Source organism: Piliocolobus tephrosceles, chromosome 7, assembly GCF_002776525.5.
Source record: "Piliocolobus tephrosceles isolate RC106 chromosome 7, ASM277652v3, whole genome shotgun sequence".
In the NCBI taxonomy this organism is placed as follows: domain Eukaryota; kingdom Metazoa; phylum Chordata; class Mammalia; order Primates; family Cercopithecidae; genus Piliocolobus; species Piliocolobus tephrosceles.
This window is the reverse complement of record NC_045440.1, coordinates 90,721,756-90,734,001: the sequence shown is the minus strand read 5'-3', so window position 1 is coordinate 90,734,001 and position 12,246 is coordinate 90,721,756. Positions and strand designations below refer to the sequence as shown.

The following is a 12,246-nucleotide window of genomic DNA, read 5'->3' as shown; positions in this document are numbered from 1 at the left end:
ATTATTTTTGTGCTTAAAATACACGTACGTTTATATATTTCAATATAATTTTGTAAAACAAATGTAAGTTTTACTGAATGTTGTCACTGAACAGACTTGTAATGAGCAGGTATTTTAGAGTCTTGGAAGCTTAGAAGAAAATCAGGACTCAGACTGCCACCAGGGTTATGCAATCTAAGAGTATATTAACCACTTTTAAGAATTCTATGTTTTTCTTTCTTTTTTTTTTTTTTTTTTTTTTGAGCTTTTGTCGGTTCGACGCGCTCATTTCATTTGAATGTGGTTGGTTCTGAAAATGAAGCATGTAGTTACTTTTCCATTAACATACATAACAGCATTTTATAGTACCTAAATTCCTTTTGGAAGGCCGAGGCTGGTGGATCACCTGAGGTCAGAAGTTCCAGACCAGCCTGACTAACATGGTGAAACCCGTGTCTACTAAAAAATACAAAAACTAGCCCAGGGCGTGGTGGCACGTGTCTTTAATCCCAGCTACTCAGGAGGCTGAGGCAGGAGAATCGCTTGAACCCGGAGGCGGAGATTCAGTGAGCTGAGATCGCGCCACTGCACTCAGCCTGGGCCAAAGAGTGAGACTCCCTCTCAAAAAAAAAAAAAATAATAAAGTACTTAAATTCCTGAAAGCAGTGCTTAAATCTGCAGCGCATGTACTAAAATTAGAACAATACAGAGATTAGCATGGCCCCTGCCCAAGGGTAACATGCAAATTCGTGAAAGGGTTCCATATTTTTAAATATATACACCTACTATGTAACCACAAAAATTAAAAATAAACACATAAATTCCTGAAAGTTATGCCAATCTAATCCAGATAATTCGTTTAATTTTTTTTATTTTTATTTTTTGTGAATACATGGTATATGTATTTATGAGGTACATGAGATTTTGATACAGGCATACAATAAGTAATAATCACATCAGGGTACATGGAATATCCATCATCTCAAATATTTATCCTTTCTTTGTGCTACAAACAATGCAATTATACTCTTAGTTATTTTTAAATGTTGAATGAATTATCGTTGACTATAGTCACTCTTGTGCTGTTAAATACTAGATCCAATTCTGTCTATACTTCTGTACCAATTAACCATCCCCACTCCACTCCTTAATTCCCCACTACCCTGCCCAGCCTTGTAACCATCATTCTACTCTCTATCTCTGTTAGTTCAATTAATTTTTAGCTCCCACAAATAAGTGAGAACATGCAAAGTTTGTCATTCTGCACCTGGCCCATTTTATTTAACATAATGACATCAGTTGCATCCATTTTGTTGCAAATAACAGGATCTCATTCTTTTTTATGGCTGAATGCTACTATGTTGTGTACATAAACCACATTTTCTTTATTTGTCTGTTGATGGACGCTTAGGTTGTTTCTAAATCTTGGCTGTTGTGAACGGTGCTGCAATAAACATGGAGTGCAAGTATATCTTAGATATACTGATCTTCTTTCTTTGGGGTATATACCTATCAGTGGCGTTGCTGGATCATGTGGTAGCTCTATTTTTAGTTTTTTGAGGACTCTCCAAATTATTCTCCATAGTGACTGTACTAATTTACATTCCTGCCAACAGTGTACAAGGGTTCTCTTTTCTCCGCATCCTCATCAGCATTTGTTATTGCTTGTCTTTTGGATATAGGCCATTTTAACTGCGATGAAATGATATCTCATTGTAGTTTTGATTTGCATTTCTCTGGTGATGAGTGATGTTGAGCACCTTTTCATATACTTGTCATTTGTATGTTTTCTTTTGATAAATGTCTATTCACATCTTTTGCCCATTAAAAAAAAAAATTTTTTTAAGACAGGGTCTTGCTCTGTCACCCAGGCTGGAATGCAGTGGTTTGATCATAGCTCACTGCAGCGTTGAACTCCTGGGCTCAAGTAATCCCCCCCACTTCAGCCTTCTGAATAGCTGGGACTAGAGGTGTGCACCACCACACCCAGCTAAATTTTCTTTTTTTTTTTATTTTCTTTTTTTGTAGAGATGGGGTTTCTACAAAAAAAAAAAAAAAAAACAAAAACAGCCTGACCATGTTGCCCAGGCTGGTCTTGAACTCCTGGCTTCAAGTGATCCTCTTGCCTTGGCCTCCCAAAGTGCTGGGATTACAGGTGTGAACCATTGTGCCTGGCCCTTTTGTGCTTTTTAAACTCAGATTATTATAATTTTTCCTATTGAGTTGTTCAAGCTCCTTATATATACTGGTTATGAATCCCTTGTCAGTTGTATAGTTTGCAAATATTTATTTCCCATTCTGTGGATTGTCTGTTTGTTGACTGTTTCCTTTGCTGTGCAGAAGCTTTTTAACTTGATGTGATCACATTTACCCATTTTTGTTTTGACAAGCCTGTGCTTTTAGGGTATTACTCAACATCTCTTTTGCCCAGCACAATGTCCTGGAGAGCTTCCTCAATGTTTTCTTTTAGTAGTTTCATAGTTTCAGATCTTAGATTTAAGTCTTTAATCCGTTTTGATTTGATTTTTGTGTATGGTGAGAAATAGAGGTCTAGTTTCATTCTTCTGCATATGGCTATCCAGTTTTCCCAGCTCCATTCATTAAAGAGACTGTCCTTTCTCCAATGTATGTTCTTGGCACCTTTGTCGAAAATGACTGTAGATGTATGGAGTTGTTTCTAGGTTCTCTATTCTGTTCCATTGTTTTTGTTTTTGAGATGGAGTCTGCCTGTGTCGCCCAGGCTGGAGTGCAGTGGTGAGATCTCAGCCCACTTTTACCTCCACCTCTCGGGTTCAAGCAATTCTTCTTCCTCAGCCTCTCGAGTAGCTGGGATTACAAGTGCGTGCCACCACACCTGGCTAAGTTTAGTATTTGTAGTAGAGACAAGGTTTCACCATGTTGGCCAGACTGGTCTCAAACTCCTGGCCTCAAGTGATCTGCCCGCCTCAGCCTCCCAAAGTGCTCAAAGTGCTAGGAATACTGGTGTAAGCCACCACGCCCAGCTAATTTTTGTAGTTTTAGTAGAAACAGGGTTTCACCCTCTTGGCCAAGCTGATCTCAAACTCCTGACATCAAGGTGAGAGGTGGCAACGTGCTAGCAGCCTGGCTCTCGGCGCCTCCTCGGCCTCGGGTCCATTCTGGCAGTGCTTGAGGAGCCCTTCAGCCTGCTACTGCACTGTGGGAGCCCCTCTCTGGGCTGGCCCAGGCTGGAGCCGCCTCCCTCTGCTTGCAGGGAGATGTGGAGGGAGAGGCGCGGGAGGGAACCGGGGCTGCCCGTGGTGCTCGTGGGCCAGCACGAGTTCTGGCAGGCACAGGCTCTGCGGGCCCTGTGGGCCCTGCACACGGAGCAGCCAGCCAGCACCACTGGCCCGGGGTGGTGAGGGGCTTAACACCCGGGCCAGCAGCTGCAGAGGGTGCCAGTGCACCGGTACTGCGCTCCAGTTCTCGCCGGGCCTCAGCTGCCTCCCTGCAGGGCAGGCTGGAGACCTGCAGCCCGCCATGTCCGAGCCTCCCACCCCCACTCGCAGTGGGCTCTGGCGCGGCACGAGCCTCACAATCGGCACCGCCCCCTGCTCCATGTCGCCCAGTCCCATCAACCACTCAAGGGTTGAGGAGTGCAGGGGCCGCTAGAGACTGGCGGGCAGGTCCGCCTGCAGCGCCCATGCGGGATCCACTAGGTGAAGCCAGCTGGGCTGCTGAGTCTAGTGGGGACTTGGAGAACCTTTATGTATAGCTAAGGGATCGCAAATACATCAATCAGCATTCTGTGCCTAACTCAGGGTTTGTAAATACACCAATTGGTACTCTATCCAACTAACCTAGTGGGGACTTGGAGAACTTTTATGTCTAGCTAGAAGATTGTAAATGCACCAATCAACACCCTGTCAAAACGGTCCAATCAGCGCTCTGTAAAGTGGACCAATCAGCAGGATATGGGTGGGGCCGGTAAGGGAATAAAAGCAGACTGCCCCAGTCAACCAGTGGCAACCCACTGGGGTCCATGTCCACACTGTGGAAGTTTAGTTTTTTCCCTCCTTGCACTAAATCTTACTGCTGCTCACTCTTTGGGTCCATGCTGCCTTTAAGAGCTGTGATACTGCGAAGGTCTGCAGCTTCACTCCTGAAGCCAGCAAGACCACGAACCCACCGGGAAGAATGAACAACTCTAGACGCGCTGTCTTTAAGAGCTGTAACACTCACTGCCAAGGTCTGCAGCTTCACTCCTGATAGCGAGACCGCAAATCCACCAGAAGGAAGAAGCTCCAGACACATCTGAACGTCTGAAGGAACAAACTCCGGATCCACCATCTTTAAGAACTGTAACACTCACCGTGAAGGTCCGGGACTTCATTCTTGAAGTCAGTGAGACCAAGAACCCATCAATTCCTGACACAAAGGGTTCCACCTGCTTCAGCCTCCCAAAGTGCTTGGATTACAGGCATAAGCCACTGTGCCTGGCCCTCTTCCACTGATCTTTATGTCTCGTTTTTATGCCAATACCATGTCATTTCGGTCACTATAGCTCTGTAGTATAATTTGAAGCCTGGTAATGTGATTCGTCCAGTTTTGTTCTTTTTACTCAGGATAGCTTTGGCTATTCTGAGTCTTTTATGGTTCTATATAAATTTTAGGATTTTTTCCCCCTATTTATGTGAAGAATGTCATAGGTATTTTGATAGAGATTGCATTTAATCTGTAGATTGCTTTGGATAATATGGACGGTTTAACAATATGGATATTTCCAATTTGTGAACATGGAATATCTTTCCACTTTTTTGTGTCCTCATCAATTTCTTATAGTTTTCACTGTAGAGATCTTCCACTTTGGTTAATTTCTGGGTAATTAATTTTATTTCTAGGTATTGTATATGGAATTAATTCTTTGATTTCTTTTTCAGATTGTTCACTGTTGGCAATACAAATGCTACTGATTTTTATGTGTTGATTTTGTATCTGCAACTTTACTGAATTTGTTTATAAGATCTAATAGTTTTTTGGTGGAGTCTTTAGGTTTTTCCAAAGATAAGATCACCTCATCTGAAAAGGATAATTTGACTTCTTCCTTTCCAATTTGGATGCCTTTTATTTCTTTCTCTTGTCTGATTGCTCTAGCTAGAACTTCTGGTACTATGGTGAATAACAGTGGTGAAAGTGGGCATCTTTGTCATGTCCCAGGTATGAGAGGAAACGCTTTACATTTTTCCCCATTCAGTATGATACTAGATGTGGATCTGCTGTATATAGATTCTATTATGTTGAGTTTTATACCCAATTTTTTTAAGGTTTTTATTATGAAGGATGTTGAATTTTATCAAATGCTTTTTCAGCATCAATTAAAATGATCATATGGTGTTTGTCCTTCATTCTGTTGATATGATGTATCACATTGTTTTGCGTATGATGAATCATTCTTGGATCTGGGATAAATCCCACTTAGTCATGATGAATGATCTTTTTAATGTGTTGTTGAATGCACTTTGCTAGTCTTTTGTGTTGAGGATTTTTGCAACAGTATTCATTAGTGATATTGGCCTGCGGTTTATTTTTTATTTTTATTTGTTTATTTATTTTGATGTGTCTGCCTGGTTTTGGTAACAGGGTAATAATGGCCTCATAGAGTGAGTTTGCAAATATTCTCTCCTCTTCTATTTTTCGGAATACTTTGAGTAGGATTGGTATTAGTTCTTCTTTAAATGTTTGGCAGAATTCAGCAGTGAAGCCATTGGGTACCAGGCTTTTCTTTGCTGGGAGATTTTTTTATTATGGCTTTGATCTCATTACTTGTTATTCGTCTGCCCAGGTTTTGGATTTCTACGTGGTTAAATTCTGGTAGGTTGTATGTATCTAGGAATTTTTTCGTTTCTTCTAGGTTTTCCAATTTTTTGGGATATAGTTGCTCATAGTAACCACTAATGATGCTTTGAATTTCTGCAGTATTAGTTATAATGTCTCCTTTTTTGTCTTTGATTTTATTTATGTGGATCTTCTCTTTTTTCTCAGTCTGGCTAAAGATTTGTCAATTTTATCTTTTCAAAAACCAACGTTTTGTTTCATCGATCTTGTTTATTGTTTTCTTCGTTTCAATTCCATTGATCTCTGCTCTGATCTTTATTATTTCTTCTGCTAATTTGCAGTTGGTTTGCCTTTGCTTTTCTAGTTCTTTAAAATGAATCATTAGTTTATTTGAAGTTTTTCTACTTTTTTTGATAATAGTATATAGCTATAAACTTTCCTCTTAGTACTGCTTTTGCTGTATTCTGTAGGTTTTGTTATTTTGAACTTCCATTATGTGTTTCAAAAAAAGTTCCAGTTTTCATCTTAATTTCTTCATTGACTCAGTGGCCATTCAGGAGCATATTGTTCATTTCCATGTGTTTGTATAGTTTCAAAAATTCCTCCTGTTATTAATTTCTAATTGTATTCCACTGTGGTCTGAGAAGATACTTTATATTATTATACTTTAAATTTTTGAATGTTTTAAGGAAATGTTATGTAGATATTTATTAGGGCCATTTGTTATATCATGCAGATTAAGTCCAATATTTCTTTGTGGAATTTCTGTTTGAATGATTCATTCAGTGCTGAAGGTGGAGTGTTGAGATGTCCCCAGCTATTACCCTATTGGAGTCCATCTCTCTTTAGTACTAATAATATTTGCTTTAGATACCTGGTTGCTCCAGTGTTGAGTGACACGTATTTAAAATTATATCCTCTTGTTAAATTGACCTCTTTATCATTATAAAGCTTCTTTTTCTCTTTTTGTAGTTTTTGTCTTCAAATCTATTTTGGCTGATAGAAGTATAGATCTATTCCTGCTCTTTTGTGGGTTCCATTTTCATGGAATATCTTTTTGAATCCTTTTATTTTCAGCCTATTTATTTCTTTATAAGTGAAGTATGTTTCTATTAGACAACAGATTGTTGGGTGTTGTTTTTATCCATTCAGCCCTGTATGTCTTTGGATTGGAGATATTAGTCCTTTTACATTCACTGTTACTATTGTTAAGTAAGGTCTCACTCCTGACATTTTTTTTGTGTGGTTCTTTTGTGGTCTTCTCTTCCTTATTTCCTTCCTTCCTGTCTTCCTTTTAGCGAAGGTGATTTTCTCTAGTGGTATGTTTTAATTTCTTGCTTTTTGTTTTTTTGTGTGTGTGTCCATTGTATGTTTTGATTTGAGATTACCATAAGGCTTGCAAATAACATCTTATTACCCATTATTTTGAACTTATGACAACTTAACACTGCGTAAACAAGCAAGCAAAAAGAAAACTAATAAAAACTCTACCCTTTAATTTAGTCTCCCTGCTTTTTAACTTTTTCATTTCTATTTATATCTTGTTGTAGTATCTATGTCTTGAAAAATTGTAGTTATTATTTTGATTGGATCATCTTTTACTCTTTCTACATATTAGTAGTTTACACACCATAATTACAGTGCTATAATATTCTGTGTTTTCTCTGTGCTTACTATTACCTATTAGTTTTGTACCTTCAAATGATTTCTTATTGCTCATTAGCATACTTTTCTTTCAGATTGAAGAACTCCATTTAGCATTTCCTATAAAACAGGTCTGGTGTTGATAAAATCCCTCAGCTTTTGTTTGCCTGTGAAGGTCTTTATTTCTTCTTCATGTTTGAAGGATGTTTATGCTAGATGTACTATGCTAAGGTAGAATTTTTTTTTCCTTCAGCACTTTAAATGTGTGGTGCCACCGTCTCCTGGCCTGGAAGGTTTCCACTGAAAAGTTTGCTGCCAGACGTATGGGAACTCCATTATATGTTATTCATTTGTTTTCTCTTGCTGCTTTTAGGATCTTTTCCTTATCCTTGACCTTCGGGAGTTTGATTATTAAATGCTTTGAGGTAGTCTTCTTTGGGTTAATTCTGTGAGTGTTCTGTAGCCTTCTTGTACTTGGAGATTGACATCTTTCTCTAAGTTTGGGTTTGGGAAGTTCTATGTTGTTATCCCTTTGAATAAACTTTTTTTTTTCTTTTGCATAAAATCCAGATCCTGCACAACCTTTGAATAAATTTTCTATGCCTGTTTCTCTCTCTACTTATTCTCTAAGGGTAATAACTCTTAGATTTGCTCTTTTGAGGCTGTTTTCTAGGTCTTGTATGTGTGCTTCATTGTTTTTTATTGTTTTTTCTTTTGTCTCCTCTGACTGTATTTTCAAATAGCCTGTCTTCAGGCTCACTAATTCTGCTTGATCAGTTCTGATGTTAAGTGGCTCTGCTGTCTTCAGCATGTCAGTTGCACTTTTCAGCTCCAGAATTTCTGCTTCATTTCTTTTACTTATTTCAGTGTCTTTGTTATATTATCTGATAGGATTTTGAATTCCTTCTCTATGTCTTCTCTGTGTTATCTTGAATTTCTTTGAGATTTCTCAAAACACCTGTTTTGAATTCTTTTTGAAAGGTCACAATATCTCTGTCTTTGTGGGACAGGGATTTTTCACTGGTGCCTCATTTAGTTCATTTGATGAGGTCATGTTTTCCTGGATGGTCTTGATGCTTGTGGATGTTCGTCAGTGTCTGGACATTGAAGAGTTAGGTATTTATTGTAGTCTTTGCAGTCTGGGCTTGTTTGTACTCACCCTTCTTCGGAAGACTTTTCAGTTATTCAAAAGGACTTGAGAATTGTGGTCTAATTTTTTTTTCCCACCACAGCTGTATCTGGATTAGAGGGCATTCCAAGCCCAGTAACACTATGGCTCTTGGAGACTCAAAGAGGTACTGTCTTGCTGGTCTTGGGTAAGATCCGGTAGACTTCTCTGGATTGCCAGGCAGAGCCTCTTGTTCTCTTCCCTTACTTTCTCCTAAACAAATGGAGTCTTTCTCTCTCCGCTCAGCTGCCTGGAGCTCCAGGAGGTGTTGCACAAGCACCCCTGTGGCTACTGACACTGTTACTGCACTTGGTGAGACCTAAATCCAGCACAGCACTGGGTCTCATCCATGGCCCACAGTAATCACTGCATGGCTACCACTTGGGTTCACTCAAGGTCCTAGGCCTCTACAATAAACAGGTGGCAAAACCAGCTAGGCTATATCCTTCCCTTCAGGGTAGTAAGATTCCCCTGGTCCTGAGGGCATTCAGAGATGCCACGTGGAAGCCCGAGCCTGGGGTTGGAACCCTTAGGAATCTACCTGGTGCTCTATTCTACTGTGGCTGAACTGGCACCCAAGCCACAAGACGAAGTTCTTCCCATTCTCCCCTTCCCTTTCCACAAGCATAGGAGTCTCTCCCATGGCCACCACCACCCCAGGCATGCAGCAAGTACTGTCTGGCTACCTGCTGTTGTTCATTCAAGGCCCAAGGGCTCTTCAGTCAATTTGGTAAATGCTGCCAGGTCTGGGACTCTTTCATCAGGGCACTGGACTTTTCTCTGGCCCAAGGCAGGTCCAGAAGTACCATCTAAGAGGCAAGACCTGGAATCTGGAACCCCCAAGAGCCCACATGATGCTCTACCCCACTGTGGCTGAGCTGGTACCTAAGCTGCAAGACAGAGACCCCTTTATTCTTCCTTCTGCTTTTCTCAAACAATAGTCTGTCCTTGTAGCCACCATACATGGGAATGTGCTTGGTCACACTTGAAGCTAGTATAGCACTGAGTCTCACCCAAGGCCTACAGCAAGTACTGCCTGGTTACCACTGCACATTTTTCAGGGCCCAAGGGTTCTTTAGTCAGCAGGTGATGAATCCTGCCAAGACTGGGTCTTTCCCCTCAAGCAGCAGGTTCCCTTCTGGCCCACGGTATATCTAGAAATGTCATCCTGGAGCTAGAGCTTGGAATGGGGGCCTCAGGACTCTGCGTGATGCCTGTCCTATTGTGGCTGAGCTTGTGTCCGAGATGCAAGACAATGTCCTCTTTATTTTTCCCTCTCCTTTCCTCAAGCAGAAGGAAGGTGTCTCTTTGGAGCTCTGCTGCTTGGGGTTATGAGGAGGGGTGGTGCAGGCACTCTAATTGGCTGCCCTGGCTCATGTCTCACCAGGTCACGTGCCCCCTATGTCCACTGACTCCAAACCCAGCACAGCACCAGGACTTGCCCAGGAATGGCAGTCCTTATGGCCTAGACCACCTTTCAACTTTATTTAGGACCCCAGAGCACTTTAGCCTGTGGTATGAGGTCTGCCAGAATGCATTCTGAGCACTGGGGTGGGCTGAGCCCTCTGGCTAGGGCAGGTCCAGATGACCCTTTCATGGCTCTGCCTGAGTTCTGCCTGGTGGTGTTTTCCATTGTTACAGGGGAGCACTGTGTTTCCATGCCAGTTTCCACAATCACTGCACTCTTCCTCCTCCAAGTGCACGGGTTCTCTCTTGGCACCATAGGGCCACTGCCAGGGAATGAGGAAGGGGTTGTGTTGGCAATGGAAGACTCTTTTTCCTACCCTCTTCAGGGCCTCTTTCAGTGATACGAAGTTCAAACCATATACTGTGATCGCTCACATGATTTTTGTTTCTCATGACAGTACTTTTTTGTAGGGGTAGTTGTTCAATTTGGTGTTCCTGCAGGAAGGAGGATTGGTGGAGGCTTCTATTTGGCCATCTTGCTTTGCCTTCTCCCCAATCCAGATAATTTAAATAATATCTGACACAGAGTGTTTATAAGACCTTTGTATAAATTGTTCCGTTATGTCTTTGTTTTCATTTTGAGTGTTCTTGCAGTATTTTCAGGTTAAATAATAAAGCGAGCATATCAAATTTTAGCCTTAATCTTAGCTTTGCATTTCACCTTGTGAATTTATTGTCGTGGTTTGCACTTCATAATGACGTGATTAAAACAGGCCACAATGACTACATAGGGGATTATTCTTACAGCAGATGGGTTATATTGGTATTTTCATATTTTTATTTTGAAGTTATAGGTGAGGTCTTATTTAAATATAAACCCAGAGTTGGTGAGATTGTAGAGAAACAACTCAGATCCTGTTGGTGAGAGTGCAAATTGGTGTATAAGCTAAAACTCCCAATACCTACATGATAGGAACTGAGTCCTCCTTTCAGTGCCCACAGTAGTATATTTACAGCAGGGCTTATCTCACATACTCAACTGTGCCAGTTCATGGTACCTTCTCAGTCTCCATGTCACCTGTTGTAAAATCCTTACTGAACAGCTCTTCTTACTGATATATAATATACGAGCATTTTATACATTAAATTATAACATAGTAGCTAAGAGGATCCTCTGTGTTGGAATCTTTACTGTACTAGCCATGTGATCTTGGTTAAGTTACTTAGCACCTCTGCGCATCAGTTCGTCATCTGTAAAATGAAGATAATAGAATTTATCTCATTGGTTGTAAAGATTAAATAAGAAAACATTTATAAGACATCATAGTACTTGGCTCGTGTTAATCACTAAATCAAAGTTAGTTTTTACAATTATCAATATTATAAAATATTTGTACATTTTCTAAAAGCAAAATTCTGGAAAGTATGTGCTGTGCACTAAACTGTGTCTACCTCAAAATTCTTATGTTGACGCCCTAATCCCCAGTGTTGACTGTATTGCAGGTGGGGCCTATAAGGTGATAATTAGGTTAAACGAGGCTATAAGGGTGGGGTCCTAATCTGATAGGGTTGGTGCCATATAGGAAGATGAAGAAACACCAGAGCTCACTCTCTCTGGCTCTCCAAGAAATCGACAAACTGGCGACAGAGCACTCACCAGGAACCAAATTGACTGGCAATCAACCAATCCTTGATCTTGGATTTCCCAGCTTTCAGAACCGTGAGTAAATAAATTCCTGTTGTTTAAGCTGCACAGTCTAGGGTATTTTGTTATGGCAGCCTGAGGTGACTAAGATGGGATGTTTATGCATTTTTCAAAAGCAAATCTAATGTAAACTATTCAGGATAAACTGTTGTATTTCATCAATTCTGGGCAAATCTGTCAACGGGCCATGTCATAAAAGGCCGTAATTTGACAGTGTAAAACTCAGCGGGTTCTAGTAAACATAATATCTGACACTTTCAGAATGTTTATAAGTAGCATATATAAATTTTTGCTTGATGTCTTCATTTTCATTTTGAGTATTCTTGCAGTATTTTCAGATCAAATGGTAAAGTGAGTATATCAAATTTTAGGCTTAACCTGGTTACATTCGTGTATTTCTCCTTTATTAACCTGAAGCTCTGGGAAGCTCATATGCCTTTCTTTCAGATTTATAATCTTCAAGCCCATTGATACTTTTTTTGTGTTTTTTTTTTTTTTTTTTTTTGAGACAGAGTCTGGCTCTGTCGCCCAGACTGGAGTGCATGGCGCA

General features: G+C 40.5%; 1 non-coding gene across 1 annotated transcript; it reads left to right on the top strand.

Annotated features, from left to right (window-relative positions):
• Positions 1-644: 644 nt before the first annotated feature.
• Positions 645-749, top strand: LOC111549739. Its single transcript, XR_002733819.1, has one exon. It is a non-coding gene; the product is annotated as a U6 spliceosomal RNA (small nuclear RNA).
• The last annotated feature ends 11,497 nt before the right edge of the window (positions 750-12,246 follow it).